The 17,611-nt window shown below is 41.5% G+C and overlaps 1 pseudogene; it reads left to right on the top strand.

Moving 5' to 3' along the window:
* The first annotated feature begins 4,672 nt into the window (after nt 1-4,672).
* On the top strand, nt 4,673-15,255 carry LOC136520203 (kinesin-like protein KIN-7D, chloroplastic; annotated as a pseudogene).
* Nucleotides 15,256-17,611: the final 2,356 nt, after the last annotated feature.

The raw sequence follows: 17,611 nt of genomic DNA, 5'->3' as shown, positions 1-17,611 counted from the left end.
CATGCTCTCGTGCTTTGACTCTCTCAAGTTGAATGTCTTGGACCCCGTAATAATACGACCAAAGGAAAAACAAAAACATAATACTAGCGAATGCACCCATGTAAGCAGCCTATATTCACTCCATAGTGTATTTAGTCTTCACAAATATCCTTTGCACCATGTTTTAATCGCGAACCAAGTCTTGGTGCCAAGACACTTGTGGCCAATCTCATTACGACTAACTTAATTGCATACACCATAGCAAAACACACGTTAGTCACAATATATGTGCTCATAAATCACTAAAACCCTAGAGTCACCATATTGGGGCCTAGATTCTTTGAGTGGAAGAAGAAAAGAGAGAAGAAGATGAGGAATGGGTGAACGATCCCCTTATCTGACTACATTGTGTTCGCCTACACCAAGGACCATTTTCGTTTGAAGGACACAAACCAATCTAGAAGGCACGGGCAATGCTAAAGGTGACAGTTGATGGTCACTAACTCATCATTTCATACCATACTATGCTTAATTTGAGGCACCAACCATAGTCATAGTGCTTAATTCTAATCAATTCCACAAGTTTTGGTGGTTCCAAGTGTTTTTGTAGGATATGCTTGAAATATACACGAAAAGCACTAAGGGAGCATATGCAAAGACGAAATTGAGATGGCTAGATGGAGGCATGGTAGCACATGGAGGAAACTTCAACTTGACTCCTACTCTATCTTGGAGTAGGCCCTACTTCACCTTTGAGTAGCCCCTACTCCTCCTAGCACTATAAATAGACCCACTCCCTCACTTGTAAACATATACCACAAAGAAGCTAGCCTCCATTATACTCTCAAGATGTAGAAGTAGAATAGTTGAGTTGGGAGTTAGGGAAATTTTCATCCTAAAGTTACCTCTATTGAATGCCACAGTTGAATCATATACGAGAAGGATGTATTTCTACTTTGAAGAAGATTCAATGTACGGTGGATCCCTATGACCACCTCAATGTACGCCGTCAAATAGATGTTTAACCTGAGTACCACCATAAAAATAAGAAAACTCGGCCCGACCGACATATTTAATTGCATTTCATAGGCAAAAAGATCAGAACTCAATCATATTATATTCTCCATCCATACATCCTCTTGCTAGGGTAAAGTACATAGATATAGGAGTATAGGACAGATATCTATGGAACATTCAAATAACATAAAAATAGTCAAAATTTTCTTACTTTGCTCTTTTTCAAATTATTTATCCCATGAATCATAGTAATATTCAAGGTGAAAACCATAGCTTGTGGACTATTTTGACTTAAACACATTGCACTGCCGATTGCATAAGGAGCTAAAGCATGCAACTATTCAAAATACAAGCATGAAAAAATAAAGATCATACCATGGATCTTATCATAATACGAGTTGCAGATGGATTTTTCCTCTGGGGTTCTGCAATTGCCTTTCTTTTAAGACATAACTCTTTGAATGGGGAGCACACAATGCCTTCATCCTAAACAAATCCAAGAAAAAAAACAGCAAGAAACAAATTTTTGTCAATACAATGATCAGAAACAATTAGGCAGACCTCATATATAGATTATAGAATCTTAAACCAAACCAGATTAGGACAAGCAGAACCAAGAAACCAAGTTAAGTTAACATACTAATCTGAAGCAATAAAAATGTGTTTTGCGAACGCAATAAAGTACATAGCAACCAAGAACCCATTACGTGGAACAAAGAAGACTTGTCTCATAAGAAGTTCCTGGAGCAAACCAAGAACCCATTACAAGGAACCAAGAAGACTCGGGCTGATAAGAAGCTCCTGGAGCAAGACGCACTGGGGCTTTTGAGGACCGCCGCTCCGACATGGGACTCGAATACAGCGGTGGACCGGTAGTGGTGGCCGGCGTCGCTCTGACTTCTCCGCCGCATCCCGCAACTGTAGAGGCCGCGTTGGGGAAGGTCTCCAAGCCTCCATCACCGCTTTTCCGTCCGCGTATGCCTTCCCCGTAGCTTTGGAAACTAGGTTTTAAATATTTAGCTATAGCTTCTGCTATCTCTATGGCTGTTTGAGAAAGATTTAGTTAAGTTTTTTCATATACAATTTAGTTATTAGTTGTCGTTATAGCCCGTTATAACTGGTTATAGCCTGTTCTGGGACATAGATAGCTAAATGTTTTAGCTGTCTATTTAAAACACTGGTTGGAAGCCACGTATCGCACTAGGATGGAATAAGGACCTCTCCCGTCGCCTTCGCCGCCATGTCCGGCAACGAGAGAAACGATCGTTTGAAGTTTTTTTCTTCTCTGCAACTATTTTTAAATTTTTAGATAGACGGAAGAACGACTGAAGCATTTCAGTGCTATGTTTCATCACTAGAGAGGGAAAAAAAATAAGTGTGGTCCTTACACGGCGCCATGTGGACCTAAGACGTATCGTCATACGTGGAAGTGCGGCCGAGTATTTGGCCTATACATGGAGGAATCTATTGAAGCTAACTATATATTCTCCATCCCTACTTTGGCTGAAATTCTCCAGTGTGAAGATGACAGGGAATGGTTTTGGAGAGGTCACACCGAGACCCACTTGCACGTGGGAAGGTCCGTGAGCTATGTGCAGAGTTAACTCACTGAGAGCCGAGCCTTTGCAAGGGCATATCTGCGAGGAGCTTCCACAAGGACTAATGGAAAGCACGAACTTTCCGATACCATGGTAAAAAAGATCCTCATGCGGGAGTTTACATTCTCTCTAACTTTGTTTGATCGCATTTGGATTGTAGTAGCAGATAAATCACCTGTAGGTAATCCAAACACTTCAGATTATAGGTTAGATTATAATAATCTAACAAACGGATTATTACAATTCTATAATACATCTCAAACATACTAATAGGAGACTAGGTGCTCACAAGACCAAACCCTCTAATCCATCACCTATAATCCTAATCCGGGGGTCCAAACAGTCTAGATTATTGTAAAATGTAATCCATAATCAAGATGATTATAATTGCACTCACAATCCAATAATCCTACTATGATCCAAACAGTCCTTTTTTGTGCATTTGAGAAAAGTATCTATTTACAACCTAAGTCATTATTACAACAACAAAGATTTTGATGGTACTTACGTGTTTTGGTTCAAGATTTTGTCCTGTGTAGCTGTTATTATCCAATCTCTATAACAGAAAAAAAATAATCAAACTAAATCAAGTAATCAGCTCCAACTCTCTGTGCTGGCAAAATTTATAACCTTGTCCAGCTGAGTTGGATTATTTACTATTCATGCTGAAAAACACTGTTTATACTGGAATATTGTGAGAGAAAAATATTATTCCAGCTGGAAAAAATAAGCCGAACAAGCCAGCTCAAAGTGCAGCCGAACACTAAGGCCCTGTTTGGCATGGCTCCAACTCTGGATGGAGCTGCTATACTCCAGAACTCCAGATGGAGCCAGCTCTGGGTGGAGTTGGAGTTGTCTGATGGAGGTGTTTGGCTGGGAGGGTGTCCCCAGCTCCAGAAAAGCGGAGTTTGAAGGTGAATTGTCATTATTGCCCCCAACTTATGGTCCCACCTGTCATCCTCATATTCCCCTTTTCTTATCCGTTGAGCGGATAAGAGCTCGATCAGAGCCTTTCTTCTTCCTCGGGCTCGGGCGCGCGGGGTGAAATCCTAGCGGCCAGGCGCGTGGCCGTCTAGGGGGCGCGGCAGTCGGCCTCAGCGGGCGACCTCGACTCGGACACGATGGTCTTTCTTCTTCCCCGACGCGTGCAGGAGGAGGAGGGCGGGCGCACATCAGTGGAGCTCCGGCGGCTTCCACTGCCACGGGGAGGGCGGGCGGGGCATGACTGTCGGCTCCCGTGGCCGGAGGCACAGGGCGGCATAGCCATTGTTGTCTCTCGCGAGGAGCTTGTGCGGGGCCGGCGTGGCCGGAGCTCGCGTAGCCGATGTGGCCATGGCTGCCTCCGCGAGGACCTCCAGGGAGCGTGGAGAGCTGGTCGCGTGGCGGCGCGGGGAGCGCGTGGGTCTGGTGCGGCAGCACGGCCGGCAAGGGGGCGGGCGTGGCCAGCGTGGGCAGACGGGCTCACCGGCGATGTCTTTGCGACGACGAGCTCGGGGCGTGTTCGCGACGGAGATGCAAGAGGAGAAAGAAAAGAACATAACGGTTCGCAGCCAAATGTGTGTAACGAGTGGCAGTGGTGGGTAATTACCCACCAACTCCACGAGGAGGTTTAAAAGAGGAGGTTTTGGAGCAGCAAAAGAGGTGCTCCAAAACTCCATCTCCATTTGCACTACAGCTCTATGGAGTTGGTAGCTTCATGGAGTTTTGGAGTTAGGGTGTTTGGCTGTATTTTTTTTTTGTTAGAGTTGCTGGAGTTGTGGAGTGGAGCCATCCCAAACAGACCCTAAGGATTGCAATAAGTTCTGTTCGGATCCCAGTGGGCTCACTTTAGCAGCCCCACACGTCAGTTTCGTCACCCTCGACGGCCGGGCGGGCACCCACACTGCTGTTCACGGTCCCGGCACCGCACCACACCACAGCACCACCTCACCACGGTCCACGGCACTTCGCCACTACTCCGCATAAAAGAAGCCGAGAAAAGCGGTTGAAAAAATTAATTATTAACCGAAAAGGAATGCCCTTCTAGAAACAAAGGCGCTTTTCACCCGCTCCCCGGACCCCGGCTCTCTCCTCCGTAATCGCTTCAAAGCCAAGCGAAAGCCGAGAGCCCAACCGAAACGACGACCCGCACCCGCGCGCCTCGCCTCGCCTGCGGTTTACACCCACCCAATGCGGCCCGCGCCCGCGCCAATGGCGAGCTCCACCACGATCCGCTAGGTCTCCGCCCGCGGCGGTCGCCATGGCGTCGCGACACCCGAATGCTTCTCCGGCGCCGGCGGGGAAGGACTCGCCGCAGCCTGCCTCGCCGCGGCTTGCGGCGGAGTTCCCGCTCGACGCGCCCGAGGCCAAGGAGAGCGTGACCGTTACCGTCCGCTTCCGCCCGCTCAGGTTGGGTTGGCTGCCACTGCTTCGCCGCACGTGGCTGCAATTTGTTCGGGTTAATCGGCCGGGTTCGGCTTTGGGCAATGCGGATTGATTTCGTTGGTGTCTTTTTTCTTTCTTTCTGCGTGTGTTAAGCTCGCGGGAGGTTCGGCTGGGGGAAGAGATCGCTTGGTACGCGGATGGGGACACCATTGTGCGGAGCGAGCAGAATCACAGCATCGCTTACGCGTACGGTATGTGCCCGATACCTGTTCCGGGTTTTCCGGGGATGGATGGATCACACTTCTGTTATCGAAGCATTGTAGTTACTCATGGATGCTTGGTTTGAGATTTGATGGGTTCCATCGACTTTCAAGTGGAAATGCGAGTTTGTAGCATCACAAGATGCTACACTGCCAGTAGAATGAGTAATTTGTGGCATTTTCTTTTCTTCTTTCTTTCTTTCTTTTTTGGTTGAGAACAGTGATTTATGAGTCTGACTAGTGGAGATGTGGCACGTGAATGCATTTCTTGAGGCCGAGAATTAACATCTACTAGTCAATGGTTCACCTAGCTGTAGTTTTCAGCATAAATGGTCCAGGAGTGTATTCAGGTGGATCACGATATTACTGGACTTTATAATTTTAGTATGGAAGACAGTACTTAGATATCACATACAGATGAAAAAAACCAATGTTGCTTCTTTTTTTCACTTAATTTTTCTTCGTCTGAGGCCAGTATGAAATTCACATGCAGATCGAGTCTTCGGGCCGACTACAACAACCCGACACGTATATGATGCTGCAGCTCTGCATGTTATTAGTGGTGCCATGGAGGGAATAAATGGTAATTGAAGTTCTGTTTTCTTATCCATGTAGTAATTTTCCTTTGAATAACAGTCTAATATGCTTACGAGAATCGATGTTATTTTCTGGGCAACTTTAGAGTAAACTACAGTTTTTTATTTGTTTGATGCTTTTTACTAAATGTTTGGGATAGGTTGTGGAATCTGTGCACAATGTCAATCCATGTGAAAGCTCATTGATTGAAAATGCTTTTAGTACAGAGTTTATGAGATCATGGCACACTTGTTTTGTTATTGTTCATGAATAGTTTCCTCTTTTTTGTTGATAATTTTCACTTCACTGTCACAGGTACAATATTTGCATATGGAGTTACAAGCAGTGGGAAGACACATACAATGCATGTGGGAAAACTTATTGCAATATTTTTTTTCTTTTCTTAGTTTTACTTCTGTAGAGTGGTTGTTTCTAGTCCTGTGTTTTGAAGTATGCTTCATGCTACCAATTAACATGCAAAAATGTGGCATAAAATAGATACAATTTAAACCTTTTGTTTAAGTCGCTTTCTTGTAGACTTCCCATGGGTGCAATCTAATGTTTTGCCTCCATTTCACATATAGATCTGGTAAACTTTTCAGCCTTTTGTTTTGTTTGTAACATCATATGTTCTCACTGCTCCTGTATGGTTTTTGGCTTGATGATCTGTGATATGTCCCTTTCCTAAAACAAGATAGCTGCTGTCTTTGCCTTGAGCATATCATTATTGACAGCATTTCTCTTTCCCAACTTTGAATTAACTGTAGTGTACATGGTTGGAAGCATTTCCTACGGTGCCGTTCGACGCTTGTATTTGGACCGATTTTCTTCTTAATACAATGACACACAGCTCTATTGCGTGTTCGGGAAAAACAAAGAAAACATTTCTTACTTAATATACACCTTTTATGAGCAGGGAGATCAAAGATCCCCGGGGATCATACCTTTGGCTGTGAAAGATGCATTTAGTATAATACAAGAGGTATTGTTTGACAACATCTTCATTCAAGTCTTTGGTTTTACATGATTGATGGCCTATTCGCTTGCATCTGTACCCAATTATTTTTCTTCGCAGACTCCAAACCGAGAGTTTCTTCTCCGTGTATCATACTTGGAAATCTATAATGAGGTCAGTCATCCCTAATTATGCTTACTCCTCTGGTCATACTAGTAAACTGAGGGCAAAGGATGAGGTGGGGAGGGGCTTTCACGTTTGTGCCCTTTGATTGTTTTAATGGTGCCAAGCCCAACTAAGGTTTACTTTCCAAAATAAATTGTAGCAGAACAACATTAGGTTAATGCAGTTTTTGTTTTTTCTTCTGCTCATAGCTTCAGAACCTTGGAAAAGGAAACTACTACCAAGTTGGTGAAAAGGGGTTTGTAGAAATACTTTTTTATTCATCAACATGACTTATGACTTATATGGTGTCTCAATGGTACTAGCATGGAATAGAAGCATAGCATTAGGAGTTCACTGATCCATATTGCTACTTTGCTAGTAAGTTTGCAATAACATTTTGATACTAACAAAATGCCTGCCTTGTTTACTGATGTTTTTGCTCAGAGTTGAGAGTTGCATATTATGACCTATGTACCTGAAATTCATCTCTGAATGTCGTTATGTTGTTTGAACTCACTGACTGTTATAACTACCGTTCATCAACTTATCAACTGAATTGCATATGATTCTTCTGCTTTTCTTTATATTGTATTGATTGAGAGGGTCATGTTTTATAGGTTGTCAATGATCTTCTTAATCCTTCAGGTCAGAACTTACGGATTAGGGAGGATCTTCAGGTTTGACATATTTATATTAGTATCTGAAGTCTATACATGCAACAGTCTTAACTAGTGAGAGTCAAATCTGAATTTGAATAGAATCTCATTGATTTCATCGCAACTAGCACATAGGCTGCAAATTGATGAATATGACTATGGCATATGATGGTTTTGACTTTTGACAGTACAATGGATTGTTTATTACCAGGGAACATTTGTTGAGGGCATACAAGAAGAAGTGGTGCTGTCTCCTGCACATGCTTTGTCCCTTATTGCAGCCGGAGAAGGTTATTTTTTTCATAATGGTTTAATTCTTTGTTTATTTCAGTATCCTGACTATCAGAGTATAAGCCTTAAGGCTTCATTTGTGGGGTTTCCACCATTGAATTCCATGGCCTCTTGGTCGCTGAGCCATAAGGATGACTATTGTAACTAACAGCACCCTTCACCAGGGAAAAAGAATGTGAGAATCATTAATTATTTTATTGGATAATCCTTATATAGCAAACGCTTACCCACTCCTGTATCCCTTTATGAATTAGTTATATAACAAGCTACAGCATTCATACTTCATAGCTGATGGTACAAAATGCAGTGAGAATCAATAATGGAAAACAAAATTCCACCTAACAAATGATTTCCTGTAGCATATGCTTTGTTTCTTATTCTTGTGAATCAATATGATTGTAAACAATGCCGCTCCCCTGAATTGGTCAAAAAAAATATATGATTGTAAACAATTATAGATACAGCAGGTTTATACCTTTTATTTATGAATTCAAAACTCTCCCTGTGGTCAAGTTTTTTAATGAATTATGAAAGTTTCTTTTTTCCTTTTTAATCTTGAGTGAAGATTTGCGTCTTGTCTTGGCATTCATCAATAGGAGTAAGATCTTGTGGTGCTCAAAGTTCATTGTGAACCAAAACTGCATCTAAGTTAAGTGATTACCTGTACTTATATTGATGTGCCAGCTATTTATTGAAGAGATATGCGACATTGGTTTACATTTCTCAGAATGCAATTTGATTTATATCTAATTACCCTTTTTAGTAAGTGGTACTTTGGAATTTATTGATCACTAGGTTTTTTACGTTATTTCAAGAACACTTGACATATTTACTTAGAGTTTATTGTGTTTGTTCCACTTCCAGAACATAGACACATTGGATCCACAAATTTCAATCTGCTAAGCAGCAGAAGCCATACAATTTTCACACTGGTAATAATGAAGCCTTTCATGTTACATTGAGATTCATGCACAGAATTCAGCATCTTATTGAATATATGGGACTAAAGTTCCTGCATGGCTGCATTTCACATTGTAAAATCTTTAACACTGCTTAGTATACTGTTTCATGTGTAGACAATAGAGAGCAGCCCCTGCGGTGAATCTAGTGAAGAGGAAGCAGTTACCTTCTCACAGCTGGTGGGATCATCTTCGTATTTCCTTTGTTTTTGTTTCTTCTGAAGTTCTGATCCATTCCTCTGCCTTGCCACTATAATTGATTCGAGATATATTACACATGCATTTCATTTACCACTATAGTTGACTCTAGATATATGACACATCTACATTTCATTTACACTTGGCATCATATATTGTTTCATGTGCACTTCTAGTGTGTTCAGGCAGCCTACAGATTGGTTTCTTAGTTTTCTTGCTCATTTGCAGAACCTCATCGATCTGGCAGGTTCAGAGAGTTCAAGGGCTGAAACTACGGGAGTACGCCAGAAGGAAGGATCTTATATCAATAAAAGCTTGCTAACTCTTGGAACAGTAGGCCTCATTCTCTAATCACTCTCAGATTATATGTCCCTGTAATATCACCATTAATGCAGTATGGTAGATGCTGTGTTCATGCAATCATGCTTTTGAGATTATGCGTTGCTGCCTATGTATTATTTGTGCATAGGTTAATTGTTTTCATTTTTATATTTCATATTTCAAACAAAAATGAGTTAACTAAAAGTCTGGAATTGGATGGATATATGTAACTATCCAAAGTCCCGAAACACAGGTTGCATCAATATATGCAGCATTTCGTTTTCCACGACCAGAGACATTTCTATAAATATTTCTGCTTCAATGTGATTTATTAATGTTCTCTACCCAATGGTTTATGGCCAATCTATTAAGCTGAGTTTATCTTTTTGTGTTCCTCTATTTGCAAGATGTTAGCCAACCATGTGGATAAAAGAAATTAGTTTGCATATTTCAGGTGATATCAAAACTGACTGATGGAAAAGCTACACATGTTCCATTTCGAGATTCCAAATTGACACGGTTACTACAGTCATCCTTAAGTGGACAGGGACGTGTTTCTGTAAGTTGCTTCTCAGGTTATTACTTAGAATAAGCTATTATTATCTAATCTTTGATGTTTTGACTTCCTTTTTGCAGCTAATATGCACTGTTCCTCCAGCATCAAGCAATTCAGAAGACTCATAACACGTTAAAATTTGCCCACCGCGCAAAGCACATTGAGATTCAAGTATCACAAAATAAGGTGATTCTGCATATTTGTTTATCATAATTTTTTTGCGAAAGAAGCTGAGCTAGCTCAGTGGTCGAGCGTGTGGATGTATACCCAGACCACCCAAGTTCAAGTCCTCGCTGAGTCAAATTTGGGTGCCTATTTTCTTCTTAATAAAATGCCACCTAGTTCCTCCTAGGTTGGTTTATTTTTTATATATTTTTTCGCAACTTATTACCTGGCAATATAAATATTATTACATTTGACTAATTATTTGTACTTGCAAAATGCAATTGTGGTTTGCAGATTATGGATGAGAAGTCTTTGATAAAGAAGTACCAGAATGAAATTCGCCAATTGAAGGAAGAGCTAGACCAACTGAAAAGGGGTATACTTTCTGGCACTCCTTCAAAAGATGCCACAGAAGACAATGTCATTCTTTGGAAACAGAAGGTGATTGGTTTGTAATGCATTGTTAACAAAATCTGGGTGCATTTTTCCTTTAGAATTAGTTAGCACTATTACCTAATACCTTATCTTCACTTCATTGCCTCATTGGTGGATCCTAAGATTCTAACGAGAATTCCTCATCACTTGAAAAGCTAGAAGATGGTAATGTCAAACTCCAGTCTAGACTGGAACAAGAAGAGGCAGCTAAAGCTGCTTTGCTTGCGAGGATACAACGCCTAACAAAGCTAATCCTGGTTTCCACAAAAGCAACTCAGACTCCTAGAATGTCTCAACGTCCTGGACCAAGGAGAAGACATTCTTTTGGTGAAGAGGAGGTCTGACTGTTAAGATAACACTACCAAACTTTTCAGCTACTGTCAAGTTGCATTTATATTATAATATATATTGTTTTTTCATTAGTTTTAGTGCATTAATTTCCCAATTTTATCTGCTAAAACTGCAGTTGGCATGTCTCCCACACAGAAGGCGAGATATCGTATTGGATGGTGAAAGCAATGATTTATTTGTTCCTATGGAAGGATTTGATGAAACAGTTGAAGCTTCTTCCAAAGGGGAGAATAAGAATCGCAAAGGGCTTCTTAACTGGTTCAAACTTCGGGTATACAAATCAGACACTGTATAATTCCCTGCATTGGCTATTCTCAGTATAGTGACACTTAAGTAGGACATGTAGCATTTCATCTAGTAACTGATGCCCAATACTCCTATGGCTGTATATGTGACACCATCTGTTGCTAATGAAGATTTAATTTTAAGGAATGTAAATTTCTGAAGTGTGTTAGATATATACAAGAACAGAAAAAGTAAGCAGATTGCATTCTTTTGTTGTGTATAGAACTTTGCTTACTAACATTTACATGCTGAACTGTAACCAGAAACATGACGGTGGTTCTAATGCTCCAAGCTTAGGTGGTGACCAATCTAGCCTGAGGAAAGCATCGACTGCCCCTTTGACACCCTTGGCGAATGGACTTAATTCTCAAACAGAGCAAGGGATGTCTTACTCTTTGCTTCCTGAGAATGTATCAGCTAACCTGCTGAGCGTTGACCATGAAGAATTTCATTCTGATGGACTTCATGGAGAAGAAGCTCCTTTGGTACACGATATGAGCACATCATTCTTTGTTTATTCTACTACACATCTAATCAGAACCAATGCAGGATACATAAATATTCTGGAAAGTTAACAATGTGTTAAGTCTGTATGCTAAAAAGTTCACTGCATTAAATGTATTGAATCCACCTAAGGTATTTCTTTTTCAGAAGCTACCAGCAGTGGTACATGTAATGCCTTAAATAACCCAAATCAAAATTATCGAATCCACCTAAGGTATTTCTTTTTCAAAAGCTACCAGCAGTGGTACATGTAATGCCTTAAATAACCCAAATCAAAATTTGAGTTGTTTTGTAGGATAAATTTTCAGTAGATGGCTGTCAATATGAATCCATTGATTGATCAAGTGTTTATAAAAGGAGTTACATGACTCTTCAACTATTGAGACTCTTCATTCTAGACTATACATAGTCTAATAGTAAACACAGGAGTAGATAAAAGTGCAATTTCCTTGTGCAATCAGTATCTGTTCATAATAAAAATAATACCATGTGCCAACAACTAAAAAGTTCTTGAAGTCTATAAACTATTCTATCGCTTGATCAACTCAAATGTCTCAGTATCTTGTTTGTTTTGAGTAATAGACAAATTGTGATGTTACCATCTGATACATTTCATTGTGACAGGTCACCAAAAAAACATCAGATCATGTTGATCTATTGAGAGAGCAACTGAAGATCCTGTCAGGGGAGGTTGCATTACATAAAAGTGTTCTAAAGCGCCTCATGGAAGAAGCTGGAAGAAGCACAACGAATGGACATATCGAGGTAATTTCCCTTTCTGCACATTCAGTATGTTATTGTAGGTTTTCTTGTTGTTGAAAACCATAAACTGTATATATTTGAAGATGGAAATGAAAAAGGTCACTGACGAGATTAAGGGCAAGCAGCAGCAGATAGCACATTTAGAAAGGCAGATTAAGGGGAAGCTTGGCCAGTTAGAACATACACCGGTATATTATCTGCAGTCAATTAGTTTCCAATTACTTTCTCTGAATTGATACATATTAAACTGTTGCAATGATTTTCCAGTCTCACACTAAGCTACTGGAGCAGGTCAATGAGAAAGCATTTGAACTTGAGGTACCAAAACTCTTCTCAGAGCGTGCATTTTCTTATGTATGCTTACATTGGTTTATTAGGAAAATGGATCCAGAACGAAATAATGTATTTTTCATGAATATAAACATTTGCATTTTGCATATATTGGGGACCAGTATTTTCCCTTAAAAAGATGGATAGCAGTTTAACCGTGTTCATGGTGAACCTGAAGTTGGAGGCAAAGGAATCAGAGTACCTAGAGTAGAGAACTAAAGCCCCCAAATGCTTCATGTTTAATTTTCTCATTCTTGCCTGTCCACCACACAACTAATTAGGAGTATTTAAGGTAACTTAATCTTCCCCTTAAGTGCATCATGGTTAATAAGCTCCCCTAGGATCCTTGACCCTCAAGAGGTGGCAAAGTGTTGATAGATACTTTTTTTCAGTGCTCGTGTGCCATTCTTGTTTTGCCTGTATTTACAAAGCCTCCTTTTTTTTTATTGCAGGTGAAGACAGCAGATAACAGAGTATTGCAAGACCAGCTACAGCAAAAGGTAACAGTTTGATTGTAAGGTAAGTTAACCAAAAAGCACAATCTTATGCCGTTCCACATTATCTTGTTATCAGACAAGAGAGTGTCAAGCATTACAAGAAGCAGTTGCCCACTTACACGAACAGCTTTCCCAAGCTCTCGAAGCTAATGATTTATTGTCAGAAAGCATCACATTTCAGCAGTACACAGACATCAGCCTTCAAAATGGATCGCAAGTTCACAAAGAAAATCCAGCATCTATAGATGTCTCTGATGAACTGTATCAAAAAGCCGAGCAGGTTTGCCTTTTCTCTGCACTATGGTTCAAAATCATTTTGGTCAACTGTGGTTTTTTGTTGTAGTAGCTATTGTGCTAGACTTGAGGAATTTGAATTGGTCTGACATGACTACGTGAGACAGTGAGAGTATTAGTATTATAAGTTTTTACATGTAACTAGCCTAATTCGTATGTGTTGCTAATGGGAAGCTGTAGCCACTAGGCAGGTATTTGGCACATAATTGGATTTGTACTGTATCTTATGATAAGAGTTGTCTGCGATGCTGATCATATAATTCTACTCTGCTATATTATTCAGAGCTACTAAAGTGCTAAGAGCAGTGTAATCAATAATATTTATCTTGGTTAATAGTGATAAATGGTGCTTCGAGTAGGGGCATAAGAAGTGGCATTCTGCATTCACAGATGTTCTAACATTTAATGGTAATGCAGTGTCGTGAGCCTTTAATTGTGATATGCTTTATTCAAGTTTGTACCTTTGTATCTGCTGAAAAAATAAATGGTACCTTTGTTCATTTTTATGAAACATAACTACTAGTTACTAGTTGTCGCGTCGTCTTTGCTTGTCGCACGTTTGAAGTCAGTGGCAATGGCCTTCTTCACCTCCTTGGGTGGCCTTATGTCTTTAGGATTACAAACTAATTTTATTTGGCTTATGAGTGTTATTGTTTTAAGCATTTGTATCCTGTAATAATTTTGGTCTGACTTCTCACTTGTGGGGATAAAGCTGGATATTCTTCCATTATCTAAAAAAAAAGTTGTCTTGCCACTTGAAAAATTTACTAAGCATGTTTTTTTCATGATCCATTTATGTAATAATAATACCATCACCCCAGTTGACTGATTTATTCAATTATATCACTTATTGTGGTATTTTAACTGATTAGATTAACATTATCTATTCTCTCGTCAGTCAGAGATTGATGAACTAAAGCAAAGATTGTGTGAGCTCACTGAGGCCAAAGCTCAACTAGAGGCTCACAATCAGAAGCTGCAAGAGGAAAGCATGTACGCAAAAGGCCTGGCCTCGGCTGCAGGCGTGGAACTGAAAGCACTGTCTGGGGAGGTCACCAAACTCATGGACCACAACGAGAGGCTCACGAACGAGTTGGCTTTAGCAAGAAATTCAACACAACGACGAGTGAGCAATGGTCAAAGGGTTGGTAGAAGGGATAGCTATAATAAACGGCTTGACCCAGCTAGTAGAAGAGATGTTCATGCTAGCTATGAAAGGGAACAAGCTCTGGAGGTCATGCTTATGGGGAAGGACCAAAGAGAGTTGGAGCTCCAGAAGAAAATCGAGGAGTCGAAGCAGAAGGAAGCCTTCCTGGAAGGAGAGCTTGCGAACATGTGGGTTCTTGTGGCGAAACTGAAGAAGGGTCAGGTAATTGACCAAGATGATGTCAATGCCAAACCCAGGATCGTGATTCATGACCCTAGAGAGGATCATGACAGAAACATTCATCAAATCGGCTGAGCGCGACATCGCAGTTTCCTCGTCTGTCGTGGTTTGCACCAGTGTGAATCCGTGTATCTGTATTGGCTGTAAATAGCTGGATTGGAATCATTGTGTGTGCTGTATGCCTGTATATAACAATCAGATTTTGCCTATGTTTTCAGAATTGTCATGCCTGCCTGGTTTGTACAGGGCTTTCGACAATTATACTGTACATAGATTGTAGTGTGGAAACAAATCAAGTGTCTTGAACTTATGAAATCACACTTTGCATTTTGAAGACTGCAATTTGAACATATTGGTACAGTGGGATGAAACAGTTGGCTAATCTGATCATGTCTCCTTTTGAATCATCCTTTTCTCTTGGCTTCAGTGCTACGATAGTAATGTGATGCGACATTCAGTTTCCATACGCAAACGATCTGACTTCTGAAGATTCTAGTGACGATCGTATGGTCAGAACATAATCTCTTCTCATTGATATAGGTTAGGCCGATACGTTTTTTTTTTTGTTGTTGTTGAAAAATTAGTTCGATACGGAATTACGTGTGGTGGTGCTCGGTCCTGAACCCAAAAAAAAAAAAACGGAAATGCTACGCTTAGAGTGTCTGACGCCCCATCCAGAATCGGACGGCTCTGTATTACAAATAAAAAAACAAAAAAAGCTTACACCCATCCGCAGTGGCGGATGTGGGATGCGGGATAAGGGGGGGCTAAAACAACAGAGATGTTGATTTGCACGAAGATTTAACGGTGAAATCAAGCTTTTGCTACAGTAATTAGCATTGAAATCAAGAAATTAGGGGGGGCTGGAGCCCCCCCAGCCCCCCCTTTGGATCCGCCACTGCCATCCGAACGGTTCAACATCGTATTCTCTTGTCCTCTCCAGAAGCCTCTCGTCCTCTCCGGAAGGGTCTCTACGGCAACGCTAGCTCGGCATTCTTCATGCCGTCCGGGCGTCAGCAGCTGACCAGCATCTCCACCGCACCCAAGCGCAGCCGCCTGCCTTTCTCCCTCTCCATTGCGCCTCCTGCCCACCGTGGCCTCCCCCCCCTCCCCCCCCGGCGCGCGCGGTCCGTCTTCTCCACCGGAGCGACATGCCGTGGCCTTCTCCATAGGAACGACGAGCTCTGCGCCACCTCTACACCGGTGAACTCCACACACCGATGAGCTTACATTACCAAGCAGCAAGGAGACCTTTATTCCCAAGCAACAAGGAGATGTTGCACTGAAAAGCTTGAAAAGCTTGTTGCAAACATATGTTTCAGATATTTTAGAGGTATGTTGCAAGTGTTTCGTATCGGTGTTGCAAAGTAGATTAGGATGTTGCAAAAGTAGATCGGGATGTTGCACATGTTGCAATGGCCATACACGTATGTTTCAAGTGTATGATCCAAATGTTTCATCTGTATCAGAGGTATGTTGCAAAAGTAGATTTGGATGTTGCATATACATGCATGTTGCAAGCATATTTTTCAAGCGGTTTCAGATTTTCAGGTGTTTTGCAAGTGTTTTATCTGGATGTTGCATATGTTTGCAATGGTTTTTAAGTGTTTTTAGGTGTTTCTGCAAGTGTTTCGGACGCATATTTTAAGTGTTTCATCTGTCTTCTTTGTATGTTGCAACTGTTGCATCTAGATATTTCAAAAATAGATCGACGGTTGCACATGGGATGCTCGTGGGAAGCAGCTGGCAGCACGGGCGACGCCCGAGGCGGCGCGGGCCCGTTGCTGGGCCCTCGCCCACAAGCCCAACATGTCGGGGTGCTCACCCACTCACTGAGCGGGTACCGTCCGACACTACCGTCCCGATCTGACTCCGGACGCTAGCAAGTCCGTAAGGGAAATCCCTTACATATGAAGTAAAAAATCCTTTGTGTCCACGATCTTTTGATGGGGCAAAATGGCTTTTCGAGGACTAGGCACCGAGGGAGCCCGTTGAGATGTAAAATCGAGATTTTAAGGTGAGTGCATGCTGCTTACCATACGAAGCGAGGATGCAAAAAATCTTTCGATGCGTTTTTCTAACGTGCCCTTGTTTAGTTTGCGAAAAGTTTTTCCAAAAAGTACTACAATATCAATTACATCGAATCTTGCGATATGTGTATGGAGCATTAAATGTAGACGAAAAAAAACTAATTATACAGTTTGGTTGGAAATTACGAGACAAACGTTTTGAGCCTAATTAGTCCATGATTGAACACTAATTGCCAAATAAAAACGAAAGTGCTACTATAGTTAAATTTCTAACTTTCCACCAACTAAACACGGACTTTGCTCTACTATGATAACCTCAAAAGTACATATCATTTTTTACGACCCAGGTTGAAACGTGCTGTTTGGATGTCCAGTGAACCTACTATTTTTACAGATGAATTGCACCAAAACGGTTGTAAAATAAAAAACGCCTCCTCTGGCCTGGAAAATAAAACGACAACTATCGGGCCCTCCGCTCTCGAGTCTCGACTCGTCCCTTCTCCCTCAGCTTGCTCTCACCGGTGGCGGCGGAGTCGAGAGTTCCCTGGTGGCAGCCGAGCCGAGGGTCCCCTGGTAGCGGCGGAGTCGTGGGATCCCTGGTGGTGGCGGAGCCGAGGGTCCCCTGGTAGCGGCGGCGATAGGTGAGTTCATGACCTGCCGGCTAGCAAATCAACTG

This window comes from Miscanthus floridulus, chromosome 18 (assembly GCF_019320115.1).
Source record: "Miscanthus floridulus cultivar M001 chromosome 18, ASM1932011v1, whole genome shotgun sequence".
In the NCBI taxonomy this organism is placed as follows: domain Eukaryota; kingdom Viridiplantae; phylum Streptophyta; class Magnoliopsida; order Poales; family Poaceae; genus Miscanthus; species Miscanthus floridulus.
The sequence above is the reverse complement of the archived record's forward strand: the minus strand, read 5'-3'. Positions and strand labels throughout refer to the sequence as shown.